Here is a 19,515-nt window from a genome sequence, read left to right on the forward strand (position 1 = left end):
GATGCCCCCCCTTGTCTACTTCTTACATAAAAGTTTGCGATATGGCATTAGGGATGGTCACCTTATTTTTCACTTTAGATACAAATATGGACTAAAGAAAGATTAACAAAACATAATGTGTTTCTGAAACCAGTTTATTTATCTTATTCAAAGGAAATAGGACAGGTATTTCAGCAATCAAGCACCACTTTTAGCAAAAGGTTTTGCAATATCCCAGACACAACCTCCAAGACCTTCCATTTCATAGGTGATACTCAATTGTATGAGATGAAGGTAAAGCAGGATGGATAACTGATTTGGGGAAGCTATTCCACCGTCTGCTCGTTGACTTTTTATACTCTTTATCTTATTGTTCCTCAGGGTGTATGTAACTTACTAACATTCTTCAGGGCAGCTGAAACATATCAATGTTAGGTTGTACGATAAATAATCTGGACAACCAGATACATCTCATGCGGAAAGGCCAGTCTGTGCCCCATTCCGCGTTTATCTTAACATTCCTGGAATTAGAGTTGTAAAAAGGTAAATTCAGGGTCAGTTTCCTAGGTGTCCCTAGGCCTGGAACAAGTTCTAATTTACTGAAATTTTTTTTCTTACAATGTTTAATAATTATTTCTTAAAAAGCATGACACAGGGCAGCCCAGGTGGCTCAGCGGTTTAGCGCCGTCTTCAGCCTAGGGCATGATCCTGGAGTCCTGGGATCAAGTCCCGCGTTGGGCTCCCTGCATGGAGCCTGCTTCTCCTTCTGCCTGCGTCTCTGCCTCAGTCTCTCCTCTCTCTCTCTCTCTCTCTCTGTCTCTCATGAATAAATAAATAAAATCTTAAAAAAAAGCATAACATTTATTTTTATGATCAGTTATTTACTACTAATAATTATAATAATAATTTAACTCAGAAGAAGCATTTGACACTTAGGACTCTAAGATCATAGGAAATAAAAAGTTAAAGTAATTTCATTTTATGTAATTTCTCTTTCCTCCTTGAACACATATTTCTATTCCTTTACCCCACAAAATTTTATTCTAATGTAATATATGTTTAAAAGTAATTTATTCATCATCCTATGACATTTTTCTGAGCAAAAAAATATAAATTGAAATGTATTTTATCAATGTTGATTTCCTGGATTTGATTATTGTACTGTAGTTATATATGGAAAATATATATGGGAAATGAATAAAAATAAACAATATATGGGAACTCTGCAATTTTAGCTTTGTGGTATATCTCAAGTTACTTCAAAATACATTTTTTAAAAAGAATCAGGAATGTGGCCAACTATCTTCAGTGACACATTTTAAGAAAGACAAGATTTCCATTATGATAATATTTGTCAGATCCCATACCACTTAAATAAGAATCTCTGTGGTAGGAACTAGGTATCAGTGTCTTCTATCATCTATCTATCTATCTATCTATCTATCTATCTATCTATCTATCTATCATCTATCTACTTATTTTAGAAGGGGAGGAGGGGCAAAAGGAGAAGGAGAAGGAGAGAGAGACAGAATCTCAAGCAGGCTCCATGCCCAGCATGGGGCTGGATCTCACAACCCGGAGATCATGACCTCAGCTGAAATCAAGAGTCAGATGCTTGGGGCTCCTGGGTGGGTCAGTTGTTTGAGTATTTGGCTCAGGTCATGATCTCAGGATTTTGAGATTGAGCCCCACAATGGGCTCCACACTCATGGGAAGTCTGCTTGAGATTCTCTCTCTTCCTCTACTGCTGCTCTTCCTCCCCACCTCTTGCTCTCTCTCTCCAAAATAAATAAATAAAAAATCTTAAAAAAAAAAAAGAGTTGAACATTTAATTGACTGAGCCACCCACATGCCATATCAGTGTCTTTTAAAAGCTCATTTTTGATACCGATGTGCACCTGAGTTTCAGAGCCAGTATTGTAGAGAATTAATAGTCAAATGAACATCAATGCACCCACCACCTACTTTAAAAAATACTCAGTGTTAAGAAATACAGAGTGAGCTCCTTCCTGATCATATCACATTTTGCCTAAAAGTATTTCCATCCTGATTTTGCTTTTTCTCATTCCTTGATTTTCTTCATAGTCCACCAAATATGCATGTATCCTTAAAACATATTGTTTTATTTTTGCATTTTAACTTATTGTAAGGGGAATCAATACCATATATATTTTTTGTTGGTTTGTTTTTTCACTTAACATTATGTCTATGAAACGTATGGATTGTTTTCACTCATAGCTATAGTTTATTTTTAATAATGTCAGTATTTGATTATATTATATCATACTTTATTTTTCATTCTATTTGAGGACATATGGGCAGTTTTCAATGTTTTGCTATTATAAGCAATCCAGCTGTGAACATTCTTACAGCCTTCTTGCACCCACATGCAAGAGTTTTTCCAGGAAACATGACCAGGAAGTAAAATTGCTGAGTCATAGGGCACATTCATCACAGCTTTTCCAGATAATGCCTAATTGATTCAGACTCCCATCGACAATTCAGACTCCCGTCGACAATGGGTAAGATTGCCTAGTGCTCCACATCCTTGGCAACCTTCTTTCTTTTTGGGGGGAATAGGGTGGGTATAAAATTATATCACATCATGGTTTTAATTTACCTTGCTCAGATTACTAGTGAGGTTGTACTTATTTTCATTTTCTCATTAGTTGTTAATTCATGACATGCCTTTATATGACTTCAAAAATGTTCAGGATATGCCACCCTAAAATATGCCACTTGACATAAGAGATATTTTGAGCTAAATAAAGGCAATTGAAAATCAGTTCTCTGCCCTCCCCTTGACTACCTAAAAGTATGGCCTAAATTTCCCTTTGTGAAAGTGTCCTCCCTTCTCCTGTGCCAGGAAGAGGAAAGTAACTCTTATCAATGGAGATGGAGAGCCTGCACCAAGATGAGGTTACATAAACAAACCTTACTAAAATAAGATAACCCTTATCTTTCACTGGTTTTCCCCGTAAATCTAGCCACTTCTCCACAATTTATTGGCCCTTGAAGTCAAAACCTGCCCCAACAACTTTCCCCCATTTTTTTCATGAGTTGTTTGTGATTTCTTACTTACCTGTAAAAGTTATTTACATATTCTGGGTTCCTCCTGGTCCTTTGACAGGGTTATATATGTGCACCAGGTATTTTCTTCCAGTGTGTAGCTTGAATTTTCATTTTCTTTATGGGATCTGTTGATGAACAGAGTTTTTAAATTGTAATGTAATGAAATTGATCTTTTCCTTTAAATTATTTCCATCTTTTTCCTGTTTTAAATGGTAAAATGTTAAAACTTGGAACTAGATGGGGTGCCATCTATCACTGTAAGTTTTATTATAATCTTAAATCTTCTAATAAATTCGGTAAGATTTTTAATAAGTGAAAAAAAAAAAAACCCTGGCATATATGCTGGAAAAGAAAAGATAAAAGGATCCCTTTTGGCTGATTATAAGATTATGCCTGGAGAAATCCCAAAGATTCTAGTAAATAGCAAATAAACAAAAAACTTACTAGAATCAATAAAAAGCATTAATATGGTAGTTGATTTCAATATAAATATACAAAAGGTATACAAATTGATGTTTTCACAATTCTAGAAATAGGTATCTATAAATTAAAATGGGCAAATAAATAGTCCAGTCACAATAGTTGACAAAAACTATAAAATACTTAAGGATAAATTTAGTAATTAGTAGCATTAGTTGAGTACTAACTTTGGGTCAGTCACTGTTCCAGACTGATGCATTGCTATTGTAAGTGCTAGAGCCCAAGATTAGCCATCTGGCTCCCAGCTCTCTTACTTCCTCCTCATCCCTGCTACCATGATCTCATCTTCCTCACTTATTTCCACCTCTTTCCCATTTGTCCCCTGTAACCACAGAGCAGATATGAATGTGTTTTCATACATACCCTTCTTTCTCACATTAAGGGTTACATACTATAGATGTTCTTTTGGACTTTTTGTCACTTAACTATGTGTTTTGGACATCACTCTGTTCTGGTTTATAGAGATCTTCTTCATTCTTTTGTAATTACATAGTCCTCCATTGTGTGGATGTGCCATAGCTGATTCAACCACTCCAATGTACGGGATTTAGGTTGCTTCTGATATTTCATAATCAAACCTACAATAATGTTATGCATATATATATATATATATATATATTTGTATACTTTATTTAGTTGTGTTACAAGAAGAAGAGGAATATAATTTTATGTGCTTTTTATATGTTACTTTTATACAGGCATACCTCATTTTATTGCACTTTGCATTATTGTGCTTTGCAGATATTGCATTTTTTACAAATGGAAGGATTGCATCAACCCTGAGTTGATCTATTGGTACCATTTTTCTAATAGCATTTGCTTATGTTGTATCTCTGTGTCACAGTTTGGTAATTCTTACAATGTTTCAAACGTTTTCATTATTATTCTAATTGCTATGATTATTGGTGAAAGTGATTATGGTTAGCTGAAAGCTTAGTGATGCTTAGCTTTCTTTTAGCAATATTTTTTATTTAAGGTATGTACATTTTTTTAGACATAATGCTATTACATACTTAAAAGACTACAACATGGTATAAACATAACTTTATATGCATTAGGAAACCAAAAAATTCATTTGGCTCACTTTATTGTGGTGGTCTGAAACTAAAGCTGCAGTATTTCTGAGGTATGCCTGTACAGTGAGGTTTTTGTCTATATACTTGTTTATTTTATTTTATTTTATTTTTTATTTTATTTCTTGTCTATAAGTAAATGATCTTCCAGGCTGCCACCAGACTGGCATATTTTTAAATGCAAATTTGAAAATGTTTATTCTCTGCTTATCTTTTGATGACTTCCTACTCCCTGCAGTACTTAATTTAGTCTTTTGAGTATACAGGATACTCATCTTATACAGTATCCCACATTTTGTTTGTTTGATTGTATTACTTTATTGTTTAAGTTGTTTTTTCAACGTACATGTGTGCCTAAAAGACGCTGTTTAACTTTCATAATTCCCAAATTTTATCAAGTGTATATCACATTATCTGCAATATTATTAGTTTTGGCTTTTTCATTCAAATGTAACATTACTAGGATGCTTCCATATTGATGTTTGCAATTTTATTTATTCATTTTTATCACTATACAATATTTTATATCTAGTCACCCTCTTCTTGAAGAATTTAGGTGTTTTGTGTGTTGTGTTTGTTTTTACTCTTATAAGGGGTATAAGCATTCCTGTGTTTGGGTCCTAGTGTATATAAACTAGTTTCATGTAGGTAGGAGAAGAGTTACTTCTTAGCTGGGAGTAGAGTCACTGCTCTCAAAAATTGATTTACACCCTCTCCACTGATGTTTAAGACATATGTTGACCCACATCCTCTCCAATACTTGACATTATGTTTGCCAATTAGATGAGTAGAAAATGGCATGTCATTGTGGTCTTGATTGAGGTCCTTATTACTGCTGAAATTGAATATCTCTTCATCTTTATTGAATTTAGTATTTCTTCAAGTATAAACCTGCTCATGATCTTTGTCCATTTTATTTCCAATGAGTTGGTCCTTTTCTCATTCATTTATAGTTGTTCTTTTTATAGTCTTGACACTAATCCTTTAATCAGTTATGTGTATTGAATATATCTTCTTCAAGTTTGTGTCTTGACTATTCATTTTCATTAAGGTGTTTTTGATGAATACACATTCTTGATTTTATATGGGCAGACTTTTCATATACTCTAGGTTTAGTACTTTCTATGTCTTAAGAATTCCTTCACTAGCCAAAAACCAGAAACGTGTATCTCCATATTTTTCTACTAAAAGTTTTAAAATTTTACTTTTGATTTTCAAGTCCTTAATCTGTCTGTGGTTGATTTTTATAATGGTGTGAGCTAGGAATCCAATTTCATCTTCTTATATGGACAATTATTTTTCCAACTCAATTTATTGAATAGTCCCTCTTTTTCTTCACTGATCTACCATGGTTCACTTTCATACAACAAAATTCTCCCCCTCCCACAGCACATGATGTTTTTAATTATTATACCTCTATAATAAATAGAAGTTGAGCGAGTTTCCTTTTTATTCTTTTTGCATGTCTGATTATTAGTAAGAATACAATATCACTATATAAAAGCAGAAGTGATTGTATTTATAGGCATAAATCCACGAGTTGAAAATGGTAAGATTGCTGTGACTATCAGTCATGTCTTGTAACTGGGGTGAAGGGGTACAAAAGTACCTGGCTCCAGGGGCCCCACAAAAACCAGGTTTGGGTCTCAGTACTCATCACTCACCACTGACAAAATCCAAAGGCAGAGAGAGAGAGTGGTAGTAAAATAAGAAGCTTACTTCAGTGAGACTAACACCAGGAAGACAGTGGATTAATGTCTCAAAAATTGTTTCCAAAATCCTGAAAATACTTCTAGGTTTATATAAGGAAAATGTGAGACAAAGGTAGGTGGGTAAATGCAGGTGGGCAGTAAAGGTCAGGTTGATGTTCCTTGTTAACCACAAGAGGCATTGCTGGCTTGGGGCAGTTATTGCTTTAGAGGTAATTTTCTTTTTTGGCCTGAGTTTAGAGATGAGCTGGAAAGAAGAACTTAAAGAATTAGAAAGTGCAGACTGAGGTCCAAATGGAGGTAGTTGAAGTCTTCTTTTAGTCTTGCTAAAGGAACCGTGAGCATCAGTTAATCCACTGAATAGGTTAAGAAAAGGTCACTTAAGGGAGCTTCTATTGTGCACATTTATATTATAACATGTATCACATTTTATTTCAATAATTTATTTATATGTCTTTCTTTTTTGCTAGGCTGAGATTCATAGAAACCCATATATGTGATATTCTTTTTTGTGTTTCCAAAAGTCTGGAACATGCTTAGCAAATAATAAATGCTTAACTCGGGATCCCTGGGTGGCGTAGAGGTTTAGCACCTGCCTTTGGCCCAGGGCACGATCCTGGAGACTCGGGATCGAATCCCACGTCGGGCTCCCGGTGCATGGAGCCTGCTTCTCCCTCTGCCTACGTCTCTGCCTCTCTCTCTCTCTCTCTCTCTCTGTGACTATCATTAAAAAATAAATAAATAAATAAATAAATAAATAAATAAATAAATAAATAAAATGCTTAACTCATATTTGGTGAGTGAATACATAGATATGGATCTACTGAAAGGAATTGTGGGAAAGTCACTGGGACTTTGAGAGCTCAGGGCAAATCAGAACAGAAGCTGTGCCTTGATGAAGCTATGGGCTTAATCTAAATCACCAAGTTTTGGCACAATTGATTGCTAAATAAAAACATCATATTGTGAGAGTAGGTTGGTGGTGTTCTTCTGTACACAACCAAATAATCAGATTGCCCCAGTATCCAAGACTGGAAAATGTCATGGTATTGAGATCCAGAACAAACTCACAAAATATAAGAGCAGAAATTATAGCTCTAAACATTATGGCAGCCACAATGGAGGAAAAATGGAATACTCAACAATCTCACACAATATAGGTACTTCTAATATATCCCAGGATATCAAGTTGCTCATTGTTCTCATGTTCTAGGGATCACAGGTGACAAGTTTGAATGATGTTAAGTGTTTGGTTCCCTACTGAATTATATACTTACTACACACTGTAGAGTAGGAAATTCAATAGTTTAGAAGTCATTATTCCATATGCTCTGTGTTTCTTAAATGCTTGAACCACTGACTTTAATATTCAGAGTTCAGCAGCCTTTTTCATAGAAACTTACAGTATAATTATCACTATTTTTCATTATTATTTTCTAAAAAATAAGCTTTAATGTGATCCCATGGAATTTTATATGTATATGGAAATTTGTTAAATTTCTGGAATTTCCTTTGAAGTGACTTTCTTTACCTTTGTATCAGACAGTTCTCTGTGGAGACTCACTTAGATCCCCAGAGTTGGTATGAAGATTAAGTTGAAGACATTTTTTGAGATATAGCAGATGCAGAAAGAAGCCTTTTCAGAGCTTCTCTTATCTGACTAATAGGCAGAGAGTGAAGCTGCCATAAATTCCCACTCCAAGAAAGCCTCACTCCTAGGAAGAAGACTGACCATTCACACAGGGATGAGAAATTGCATAAACAAACATTATCTCAAACTGTCATACCTTCCATTTGTTTCCCTAAAAGCCCCTTTGCTCTTCCCATGGAAGCCCTTTCTCCCTCCTCTCATTCCCCTATTAAATTGGTATATAAACCCTTATCGCTAGCTATTCAAGGAACTTCTTCATCTGAATGCTCCTATATGTGTGTGAATAAAATGTGTTTTCTTCTGATAATTTATCTGTTGTTAATTAATTTTCAGGCCCCTGGCTATAAGACCCAGTCAGTAGAGGAAACGTTTTCCTCAGTATGTCCAAAATTGGTTGAAGCCAGTTTGTTTTTATTTCCTGGCTTGATTTTGAAAGAGGAATTCTATTTGTGCTATATATCAGAAGACAAAGAAGTAAATGTTCATAAAAACATAGAGTCTTGGTTAGAAACTCATTAAACTTTGGTTGATTTTCAATCTGTTCCAAAGTGAAGCCAAAGAGGAAGGGGAAGGGAAGAGAGATGGGAAATGGATTATCAGAGTGAAGTGTTAGGTGAGGTAGTTGAGAGGTAAACAGGGACCTTGGCTGCTCAGGCTTTTTCAAGTCAGATAGCTTTCCCATTCCTGGGCACCTGATCTTCCTGACAGTTATTTCCGTAAAGGAAAAAAAACCTTTCCTCTACCCTCTTAAGTTCTGTAGCTGGTACCTGCAAATTAAATTGGCAAAAAGACAGAAAACAGAAGGAAAAGCATATAAATGCTTATTTATGCTAATATTTTCTTTTTTTAATATTTATTTATTTATTCATGAGAGACACAGAGAGAGAGAGAGAGAGGCAGATACACAGACACAGGCTCCCATGCGGGGAGCCTGATGTGGGACTTGATCCCAGGACCCCAGGATCACACCCTGGGCTGAAGGCGGAACTAAACCACTGGCCACGCAGGAATCCCATAATATTTTCAATTTTATATACATGAGAGTTCACAGTAAAGAAGCAAAAGCTTGAAAAGTAGTTAGGCTTGATGGCTTATACATCATTTTAACAAAGGGCGATAAAGTATAGAAAGTACTAAATAAAGGAAAGGGGGCTTTTAGAGAAGGTAAAAATGTGGTGAAACTAATGGAACTAAAGATTATTTTAGTAAGATTTGTTTATGTAGACTCACCTCAGTGCCAACTTTCCATCTTCATGGTCATAGAACTCCGCTGGAAAGGGGATTTACAGCTGTCATCATTTTTCAGAAGTGTCCACTTTTTAATCAGATAAAGGAATCTCCAAGAAGACTTCTTTTTGCATCTGTTAATTCTAAGTTGCTTTCAGCTTGCAATAATACATATTTTGGCATATTTTGGGGTAGCATATTCTTCTTCATTTCTCAGAGCCCTTCCACTACCATCCTTTTCACTTTTCTATGACATTAAAGGAATTAATATGTCCATAAGAGTTTCCTAGCCTGAAAAGAAAAATACTGGACTATTTGCAGCTCTAAATTTCTATAATTCTATGAACTGGTTAATATAGGACACTTCAAATTCTTCCAGTCATAACTTTTCCCAGAGTTACTAACATATATATTTGAACTTTACATTGTCTGAAGTGAAGGCCCTTCTGAAGATGGTACTCAAAGAGTGACTCAGAGTTTTTAGCTTCGCAATACCCTTCAGGGCCTGCCCTTCCACACTACTTCAATTTCATAGTAATTAATAACAATAATAATCGGCAATATTATTAATATTTACTCTGTGCCATAGTGCTAAGTACCTTACATACATTTTCTCAGTTAATCTTCACAATAATTCCATGAAGGGTAGTATTAACATATTCCTTTTTGTAGTCTAAGAAACTGACTTACAGAGGCTAAGTACCTTGTTCAAGATTAAACAGCTATTAAGTGGTGAATCTGGGATTCAAACTCAGTCACTGACTACAGAGCGGAGTGTTAGTCTTTTAAATTGTGCAGCACTCAATTCAAGTCAACTTTTAAATGTTTGCCTTTTTTTGGAACAGACTTTACATGAAGACATTTTTATTAAAAAGCCCCATTTTGCACAACTGTCTAAAGAAAACACAGAACACTTCCCTACCTTTGGCAGGGCAAAGATGTTTATTGTGCATCCTTCTAAGACATTGCATTTAGGGAAAGATTTGCATCCCTGGAAAACCCCATTGTCTATAGCACACTTGGTTTGGTTATCTGATTCTAAGCTTAAGAGAGGTATTTTATACCTCTGTAAGTTTGTTCACAATGCAAAATAATTGATTGCTACATCAATGAATTGAAAACAATGCAAAATTATTCTTGCTTATGGATATGCGAATAATGTCTGTTCAAATGGAGGACAACTCACTTGCCCCACCCCAAGCCAGTTTTGCTTTCATTTGCACATTAATTTCAACATTCCTTTATTCCACATAAATTTGTTCTTCTTTGACTTCTTTGAATAGGTTATAACAGCTTTCCTGGTTTTTCTCTTTTAATTAATGAGATTAGGTAAAATCTTTAGCATTAACAACATTGATCTGTAACAGAGATGTGATTTAGACTTTATGACTCTCTTACATCACTTCCCATTAGTCTCCTCCAGTCACCAGAACTATTTGTGGTTTTGCTCTCTTCGATTTTGTGTTTTTTAAGGCACCTATCTTTTAGGAACCCCACACAGATTGTCCCCCCCACCCTACCCCACACGTTCTCAAGGTTACAGTGAGACAAGTCTCTGGCATGTTGATTTGGCCATTCACCAGGAGCAGCTGGTAGGAATAATAAAACCTTGTGGTATACCAGCACTCAAATTTCTGCTCTCAGGTTATGATCTCTGATTCTATTGTCTGTTTCTCCTTTATATAAGATTGTCAAACCTCTCCAAGATACAGAATGTGCTTTATTGACCATACTACCACAACACTGACCTCTCTTATTTTTTTTTTTCTGACCTCTCTTAAATACTACAATCTCTGGTAGTATTTTGCTTAAAAGGTGGTGGTGTAGCAAGTCTATTGCAAAGGGCACTTGGTGCTAGGTTTTTGCAGTTTGTCTCCTATCGCATACACTGAGGTTCATATGCTATCAGAAAAATAAACCATTTACCAAGAGCCTCTGATCTCCAGTTCCCACATTGCTGGGCATACTTCTGTTCACTTAATGGAACAATGCAATGGAGATGGGAGGGATGGAATGGAGCAAAACTACAATGAGTTATGATCTCATACCCGTCAGAATGGTTAAAATCAATAATACAAGAAATAATAGGTGTTGGTGATATGGAGAAAGGGGAGCCTCTTGCACTGCTGGTGGGAATGCAAACTGGTGCAGCCAGTCTGGAAAAATAGTAAGGAGCTTCATCAAAAAGTTGAAAATAGAGCTACCTTATGATCCAGCAATTCCACTGCTAGGTGTTTACCTAAAGAATACGAAAATACCAATTCAAAAGGATACATGCACCCTGGTGTTTACAGCAGCATTATCTACAATAGCCAAATTGTGGAAACAGCCCAAGTATCCATCAATTGATGAATGGATAAAGAAGAGGATATATATATATATATATATATATATATATATATACACACACACACACACACAATGGAATATTACTCTGTCATAAAAAAATAATGAAATCTTGCCATTTACAACAACAGAGATGGATCTAGAGTATATTATGCTAAATAAAATGAGTCAATCAGAAAAAGACAAATACCATATGATTTCACTCATATGTGGAATTTGAGAAACAAAACAAACAAGTAAAGGGTTAAAAAAAAAAAAAGAGAAAGTGGCAAACCAGAAAACAGACTCTTAGCTACAGAGAACAAATTGATGGTCATTAGAGGATGAGGGTGGGAGATGGGTTAAAATAGGTAATGGAGACTAAGGAGTGAACACTCAGTGTTGCATGAAATTGTTGAATTACTGTATTGTACACCTGAAACTAATATTATGCCATATGCTAGCTAACTGGAATTTAAATAAAACTTAGAGGTACCTGCTTGGCTCCGTCAGTAGAGCATGCAACTCTTTCTTTTTTTTTTTTTTTTTTTTTTTTGAGCATGCAACTCTTGATCTAGGGTCATGAGTTCAAGCCCTATATAGGGCATAGAGCTTTACTTAAAAAATAAATAAATAATAAAAAATTAAAACTTAAAAAAAATCTAAGTATGTTTTTAGGCAAGTGCGGGGATGCAGAGAACTTTTTTGGTATCTGATGTTTCTCAATTTTCTTCAGCTTATAATAATTCTTATGCCAAAGTGGCATATTTGGGAGTGACATATTTTGATCCCCTATACCACCCAAGGAGATAGGGTTTGGAATACTAGGGAAGCCAGGAAGAGATAATGTATCAAGTAGGGAGTGATTCATAGTGAGATGACACCTGAGGGCAAAGTAAGAAATGGGAAGAAACTTTTGGATTTGTTCATTACAATGTCATTGGGACATTTAATGAATTTCAGTGGCTAGTGAGTGGGAGGTCAGATTGCAGAGGGTTATGGGGTAAGTGGGTGGGGAGAAAGAGAACAATATTTTATATTGCTCTTGAGAAGTTTATCAAAGAAAAAAGGAAACAGTAGAAGAGCAATGAAAAGGGTAGGCCCCAGAAGTAAAGTATTTCTCACTGCTCTTTGTTTATATGTGACATAGAACTTAAAAGTATTCTCTTCATTAAACCCTGGGGCCTTAGGATCCCAGGATAAATGAAAAAGCAGACCAGACTGATTCCCACAATCTTAAAAAAAAAACAATCGTTAGTGTGTTAACATCACAGAAGCAGAAATCCAACATCTCAATCTGAACTTTATTTTTTATTTTTATTTTATTTTTCAATCTGAACTTTAAAAACTTTCTGTTCTAATGAGGAATTATCTGTTATGTTTGCCAAGTACACAACCCAACAAGCTAACTCAGAAGCTATGGTACAGAAAGGCTCACAGACAACTTAAGGTACACAAATCGCATGGTTCAGTGAATAAATCTGAAATAAACCACAAGTGGTAAAGGAAAAGAGAGTGAGATTAACACAATTAAGATAGAATGCAAGTGAAAAATAAAAATGAAAAAGATAGGGTGCAAGTGGGATATAATGGCCTTATCACCTGAAACCTGAATCCTGGGATACATGATGTTCATATGTTCTACCTCTCTCTCTGCTACAGCAGGCCTTCCCTGCTACTCACATGGTTTCGGGGACCAGACTTGAAGTTTGAGCAAGAAGGTTCAATTAGAGGAAAGGTATTTGGGCCCAATGATACCTTTTCATATCAGAGAGACCCAGAGGTAAGTATACCTGGCCACAGGTGTTACCTGCTAGTTAGCCTACTGAATTTTATCTGCGTGGCAATGTCTCTGTTACCCATCTATCAGAGCCACTAACTTATGAAATGAAACCATAAGCTCTGGTACATGGCCACAGCCTCCTGTTCCATTCCAGGGAATCCTGAGGAGCTGGACAAATTGAAAGCAAGGCTCCCAGCTGGGTTTGCCAACACACTCGGATAAACTCTTTGCAGGAGAAGCCAATAACTTAAGAGATGGGTTTTGGAGAAGAGGAAGGGAGAAATTTATTTCAGGAGGTAGCAGTCTGGGGAGGTAGCAGGCTCTAGGCTCACAACTGACCTGTCTGGAAAATGGGCACCGGAAGCTCTATAAGGAGAGGCTGCAGGATTGGGGTGGTACATGCAAGCAAGGAAACAGGGAGCACGTGATCAAGGGTGGAAGTTGGTGTGTGCTCAGCATGTGATCATGGGCAGAGAAGGGAATGTATGGGATGCGGTCTTCTAGGCATTCTGTTTGCTATCAGGGCCTTTCTGGCTTGGTGGTTGGAACATTCTGGTCACTGTAAAATATCTTCATCAATCCCTCAAGAAAGTGTGATAAGAAATAAGAACAATGAGTTTTAGTTCAAGCATGAGTTAGGCGGTCTTGTCTATTTCTGGTTTTAACTGTTGCACTCTCTAGCTGAGCAAGAGGGATCACTGACAGCCCCGCTATACTTCACAAACACTGAGCACTTGTATTTCTTGTACGTATTTAATGCATTGCAGTTTTTTATTGCTTTATAAACTCCATGTATATTCAATGTTGATGAAGGTTCATGAAAACATCTTATGGGTTCTACCTGTCTCACAAACTACTTGCCTCTAAACAACTCAGCTCAGTGTAGCCACTCGTTTATTTCTCAAGTTTTCTATAGAAGTGAATAACAGCTTAAATAATATCACACATACCTATTACACTTTCAAAAAGATTTTTCTGATGAATCTCTGCCCATTATTCTTGGATCCTCTCCAGTTCTGTTTCATGCTGCCTCTATCATCAGAACAGTCCACATTCCGTGATAACCTGATTCATTAACAAGAGCCAGAGGTGAGACTTCGGATTTGGGGTTTGTGAGAGTCTTGGGCTTCTTTATGATATATCTGGAGTAGCTGGTGGGGTTGGGTGGCACCTGAAGGACACTGGAAGCAGACATTTTACTTGCCTGGGAACTTCCTTTTTCTGTCTAATGCAAAAAAATGGTCCCTGGAGCATTGTAAGGAAAGCCTAGACAAGAGTCTCCTTTCGAATCCTTTAATTTCAACCTCTGTGGCAGATTGTCCTTAAAGATGACCACCATAAGTTCTTTCCTCCCTCCATGCATGTCTGCTCCAGCCACTAAGAGGTAGAGATTATAAAATCCAAAAAGAAAAAAAAAAGAGGTAGAGATTATTGGGGTGCTTGGGTGGCTCAGTCAGTTAAGTGTCTGATGCTTGATCTCAGGGTCATGAGTTTAAGCCCAGTGTTGGGCTTCCCACTGGGTTGGGCTTCTTTTCTTTTAAATGAAAAAAAAAAAAAAGAGGTTGAGATTATTTCTTTTTTGTGCATCTGGTCTTTTTTTTTTTTTTTTTTTTTGTGTGTGTGTGTGTGTGTGTGTGTGTGTGTGTTTTTTGTGTTTTTTTTGTGTGCATCTGGTCTGACCTGTAACTTGCCTTGACTAGTAGAATGAGGTGGAAGTTGAAGAGACTTACAACCCACTAAGATGGTATAAAGATTGTTTTAAAATGAAGATATTTGAGATACAGCAGATGCAAAAAGAAGCCTTCTCTGAGCTTCCCTTACCTGACTTCATACAGAGATTTCCAGGATGAGAAATTGCATAAAGAAACATAATTACAGATTGTACTACTTTCCATTTGCTCTGCTATTTCTTTCTCATAGAAGTCCTATATCTATAATATCCCCTCCTCATTCTCCTGTTAATATAGAAATCTTTATCCCTAACTGTCCAGTGAGTCTCTTCTTTTGGATATTCCTGCATCCATATGAATAAAACTTGTTTGTTTTTTTCCTGTTTATCTATTGCTAATTAATTTCCAGGCTCCCAATGAACAGACCTAAGTTGGTAGAGGAAAAGTTTCCCTTCCAACAAAGTGATGCTGTGCCAGTTCTAGGCTTAGCTTTTCAGGAGTCTGGAAGTTCCCATTTTTGTTTCAAGAAGCTAGATTCCATGGTGTTGTCGAAGAGGAAGAATTTCCCGTCCTCTTCAAGATCTCTCTAGCTGGACTGCAAGTCACTTTGACATGAGACAGATTGTCAGGAGAAAATCAGATTTAATTTCATTGATACAGGAAATCCACACAGACATGGAAATTCCAAAGACAGGCAAAATGAGGTATATATACCATCCTGAACTAAGTAGAAGGGAGTAGGGTTCTGGGATTTCAAAGGGAAGGGAAGAAATCCAATTCACAGGGCAATAAGAAGAGGAGATGCTTGGTAATTAGATGCTTGCCCTGCTGTACAAGTAGGTCACTCAGATAATATTTATCTCCGGCAATTAACCTTATTCTGGGAAAGGTCTCCAATTTAGGTTCTCCTGTGTATTTAAGGGAGGGGCCAAAGTTGATCTCGAGCCCACAGCATCTCCACTCCTTCAGCTCAAAATAGTCCACATGTCAAAATGGCACATTTTGGGGGTCTCTACCAAACCCCTTCAGTGTAAAGAAGCCCAGGCAAGACTACTGAAGGGAGAGACCACGTGGAGAAAGGAAGACCATATGGAGGAGCACTGAGGCACAAGAAATGTGAGTGACATCTTTTTGGGCCTTCCAGCCTAGCCAGACCCATAGCTAAAATCAGCCTAGTGAGTGACCATGGCTCTGGCCACATGGAGTAGAAGAACCATGTAGTCAAACCCTGCCTGGAGTTCAGACTACAGAACCACGAGTACTTGGGAATAGTTTATTATCTAGCAGTATGTAACTAAAATAGCTACAGAGAGGAGTTTAGCATGATTTCCAAGCGAGGCTCTTTTCCCATAACTTGTAGCATTCTTTTAAAGAACATCAATCTATAGAGCTATACATATCCCATCCAAACTCCAAATGGGAGAAAAGAGAATACTCTTGATGAGTTTCTGTGGAAAACTGCCGATTCATGTTTTCTGAGTCTTCCCATGGACTTACAAATGAACCAGCCCTCAGATGTAGCTCTGGTTTTGGCAAACCCTCCCAGGGAGGCCTCTGTATGTCCCCAAGAGCTTTGTATCTTTCACAACTACTTGTATGAAAACATCTACACTTTAGTGTTTACCACATGCTGAAGCCCAGAGACTCCAACAATCCTCCCTATCTTGACATGAAAAGAACATTACAATAGACCCTTGAATAATATGGGTTTGAACTGTGTGGGTTCACTTACACATGGATTTTAAATAAATATATATATATAGTGCATTGCTGTAAATATATTTTCTCTTCCTTATGATTTTCTTAACATTTTCTTTTTTCTAGCTTATTTTATTGTAAGAATATAGAATATAAAAAAAAAAGAATATAGAATATAATACATATAACATATAAAAATGTGGTTTTTGACTTTACTGGTAAGGTTTCTGCTAACAATAGATTATTAGTAGATTATTAGCTGTCTAGACACTAATTATTTCATTGAACTCTAATATTAATATAAGGCAGTTATTATTATGCCCATTTTGCAGCTGGGCTGTAATTTGATTCAGGCAGGGCTCAGCAAAATTTTTCTGTGAAGGCCAAATAGTGTTTTAGGCTTTCTGGATCATTTGGTCTCTGTCGCAACTACTCTACTCTTTTGTTGGACTATGAAAGCAGTTATAGAGAATATCTATCTATCATCAATAGATTTTTATCATTGTCGAGTTTTTATTTAAATTCCAGATTATTAACAAGCAGTGTAATATTAGTTTAAAGTGTACAATTTAGTGATTCATCACTTACATACAATACCTACTGTTTATCACAAAAGCCTGCTTAATACCCATCACCCATTTAACTCATTCCCCCCCCCCCAACCTCCCCTCCAGTTACCTCAGTTTGTTCTCTATAGTTAAAAGTCTGTTTTCTGGTTTGCTTCTTTCTTCTTTCTTTCTTTCTTTCTCTTTCTTTCTTTCTTTCTTCTTTCTTTCTTCTTTCTTTCTTTCTTTCTTTCTTTCTTTCTTTCTTTCTTTCTTTCTTTCTTTCTTCTTCTTCTTCTTCTTCTTCCTTCCTTCCTTCCTTCCTCCCTCCCTCCCTCCCTCCCTTTCTTTTCTTTTCTTTTCTTTTTTTCTTTTCTTTTCTTTTTTTCTTTTCTTTTCTTTCTTTTCTTTTCTTTTCTTTTCTTTTCTTTTCTTTTGTCTTCTTTTCTTTTCTTTCTTTTCTTTTCTTTCTTTCTTTTTCTTACCTGTTCATCTGTTTTGTTTCTTAAATTCCATATATGAGTGAAATCATATGGTATCTGTCTTTCTCTGACTAACTTATTTCACTCAGGATAATACTCTCTGGCTCCATCCATGTCATTATGAATGGCAAAATATACATCAGTCCATGTATACTTTGGCTCTTTACATAATTTGGCTATTGTTGATGCTTCTGCTATAAACATTGGGGTGCATGTATTTCTTTGAATCAGTATTTTTATATCCTTTGGGTAAATACCTAGTAGTGCATTGCTGGATTGTCAGGCAGTTCTATTTTTAACTTTTTGAGGAACCTCCATACTGTTGCCTAGAGTGGCTGCACAGTTGGCATTCCCACCAATGGTGCAAAAGGAACCCTCTTTCTCTGCATCCTCACCAACAGCTGTTGTTTCTTGTGTTGTTAATTTTAGCTATTCTGATTGGTGTGAGATGAACCTCATTGTGGTTTTGATTTGTATTTCACTGATGATGAGTGATGTTGAGCATCTTTCCATGTGTCTGTTAGCCATCTGAATGTCTTCTTTGAAAAAATGTCTATATGTGTCTTATGCTCATTTCTTAACTGGATTATTTGGGGTTTGGGTATGGAGTTTGATAAGCTCTTTATAGATTTTGGATACTAAACCTTTATCAAATATGTAGTTTGCAAATATCTTCTCCCATTCCAAAAGTTGTCTTTAGATTTATTGATTGTTTCCTTCACTGGTGCAGAAGCTTTTTATCTTGATGTACTCCCAATAGTTTATTTTGCTTTTCTTTCCTTGCCTCAGGAGAAATATCTAATAAAAAGTTGCTACTGTCAAAGCCAGAGAGGTTACTGCCTGTGTTCTCCTCTAGCATTTTGATGGTTTCCTTTCTCAAATTTAGGCCTCTCATCCATTTTTAATTTACTTTTTTATGTGGTTTAAGAAACTGGTCCAGTTTCATTCTGCATGTATCTGTCCAGTTTCCCCAAAACCATTTGTTGAAGAGACTGTCTTTTTTCCATTGGATATTCTTTCCTGCTTTGTCAAAGATTAGTTGACCATATAGTTGTGGGCCCATTTTGGGTCTTCTAATCTGTTCCATTGATCCATGTGTCTGTTTTTGTGCCAGTAGCATACTGGCTTGCTGACTACAGCTTTGTAATATAGCTTGAAGGCTGGAATTGTGATGCCTCTAGCTTTGCCTTTCTTTTTCAAGATTGCTTTGACTACTCAGGGTCTTTTGTGGTTCCATACAAATTTAAGGATTGTTTGTGTGAGCTCTGTGAATAATGCTGGTGTCATTTTTATAGGGATTGCATTAAATGTGTAGATGGATTTGAGCAGTATAGACATTTTAACAATTTTGGTTCTTTTGATTCCTGAGCTTGGAATCATGTTTTTTCATTTCTTTATGTCCTCTTCAATTTCTTTCGTAAGTGTTTTATAGTTTTCAGAGTATAGATCTTTTACCTCTTTGATTGGGTTTATTCCTAGATACTTTATGGTTTTTGATGCAATTGTAAATGAGATTGATTCCCTGATTTCTCTTTTGCTGCTTCATTATTAGTGTATAGGAATGCAACAGATTTCTGTACATTGGTTTTGTATCCTGTGACTTTACTGAATTTGTGTATCAGCTCTAGCAATTTTTTGGTTGAGTCTTTTGGGTTTTCTGTATAGAGTATCATGTCATATGCAAATAGTGAGAAGTTTGACTTCTTCCTTGAGTTTGGATGCTTTTTATTTCTTTTTGTTGTCTAATTGCTGAGGCTAGGATTTCCACTACTATGTTGAACAATTGTGGGGAGAATGAACATCCCTGTCTTGTTCCTGACC

At 36.3% G+C, this 19,515-nt stretch overlaps 1 long non-coding RNA gene across 5 annotated transcripts in view; it reads left to right on the forward strand.

Annotated features, from left to right (window-relative positions):
- Nucleotides 1-19,515, forward strand: part of LOC111092836 — a 117,616-nt gene that overhangs the window by 76,108 nt on the left and 21,993 nt on the right. For 4 of the 5 annotated variants that reach the window (XR_005380018.1, XR_005380015.1, XR_005380014.1 and 1 more), the window contains 2 exons: nucleotides 13,179-13,299; nucleotides 14,314-14,388. This is a non-coding gene — a long non-coding RNA (uncharacterized LOC111092836). The remainder of the gene's footprint in view (nucleotides 1-13,178; nucleotides 13,300-14,313; nucleotides 14,389-19,515) is intronic. The other variant, XR_005380016.1, reaches the window with a different exon arrangement.

Source organism: Canis lupus, chromosome 27 (assembly GCF_011100685.1).
Source record: "Canis lupus familiaris isolate Mischka breed German Shepherd chromosome 27, alternate assembly UU_Cfam_GSD_1.0, whole genome shotgun sequence".
NCBI classification, from domain to species: Eukaryota; Metazoa; Chordata; class Mammalia; order Carnivora; family Canidae; genus Canis; species Canis lupus.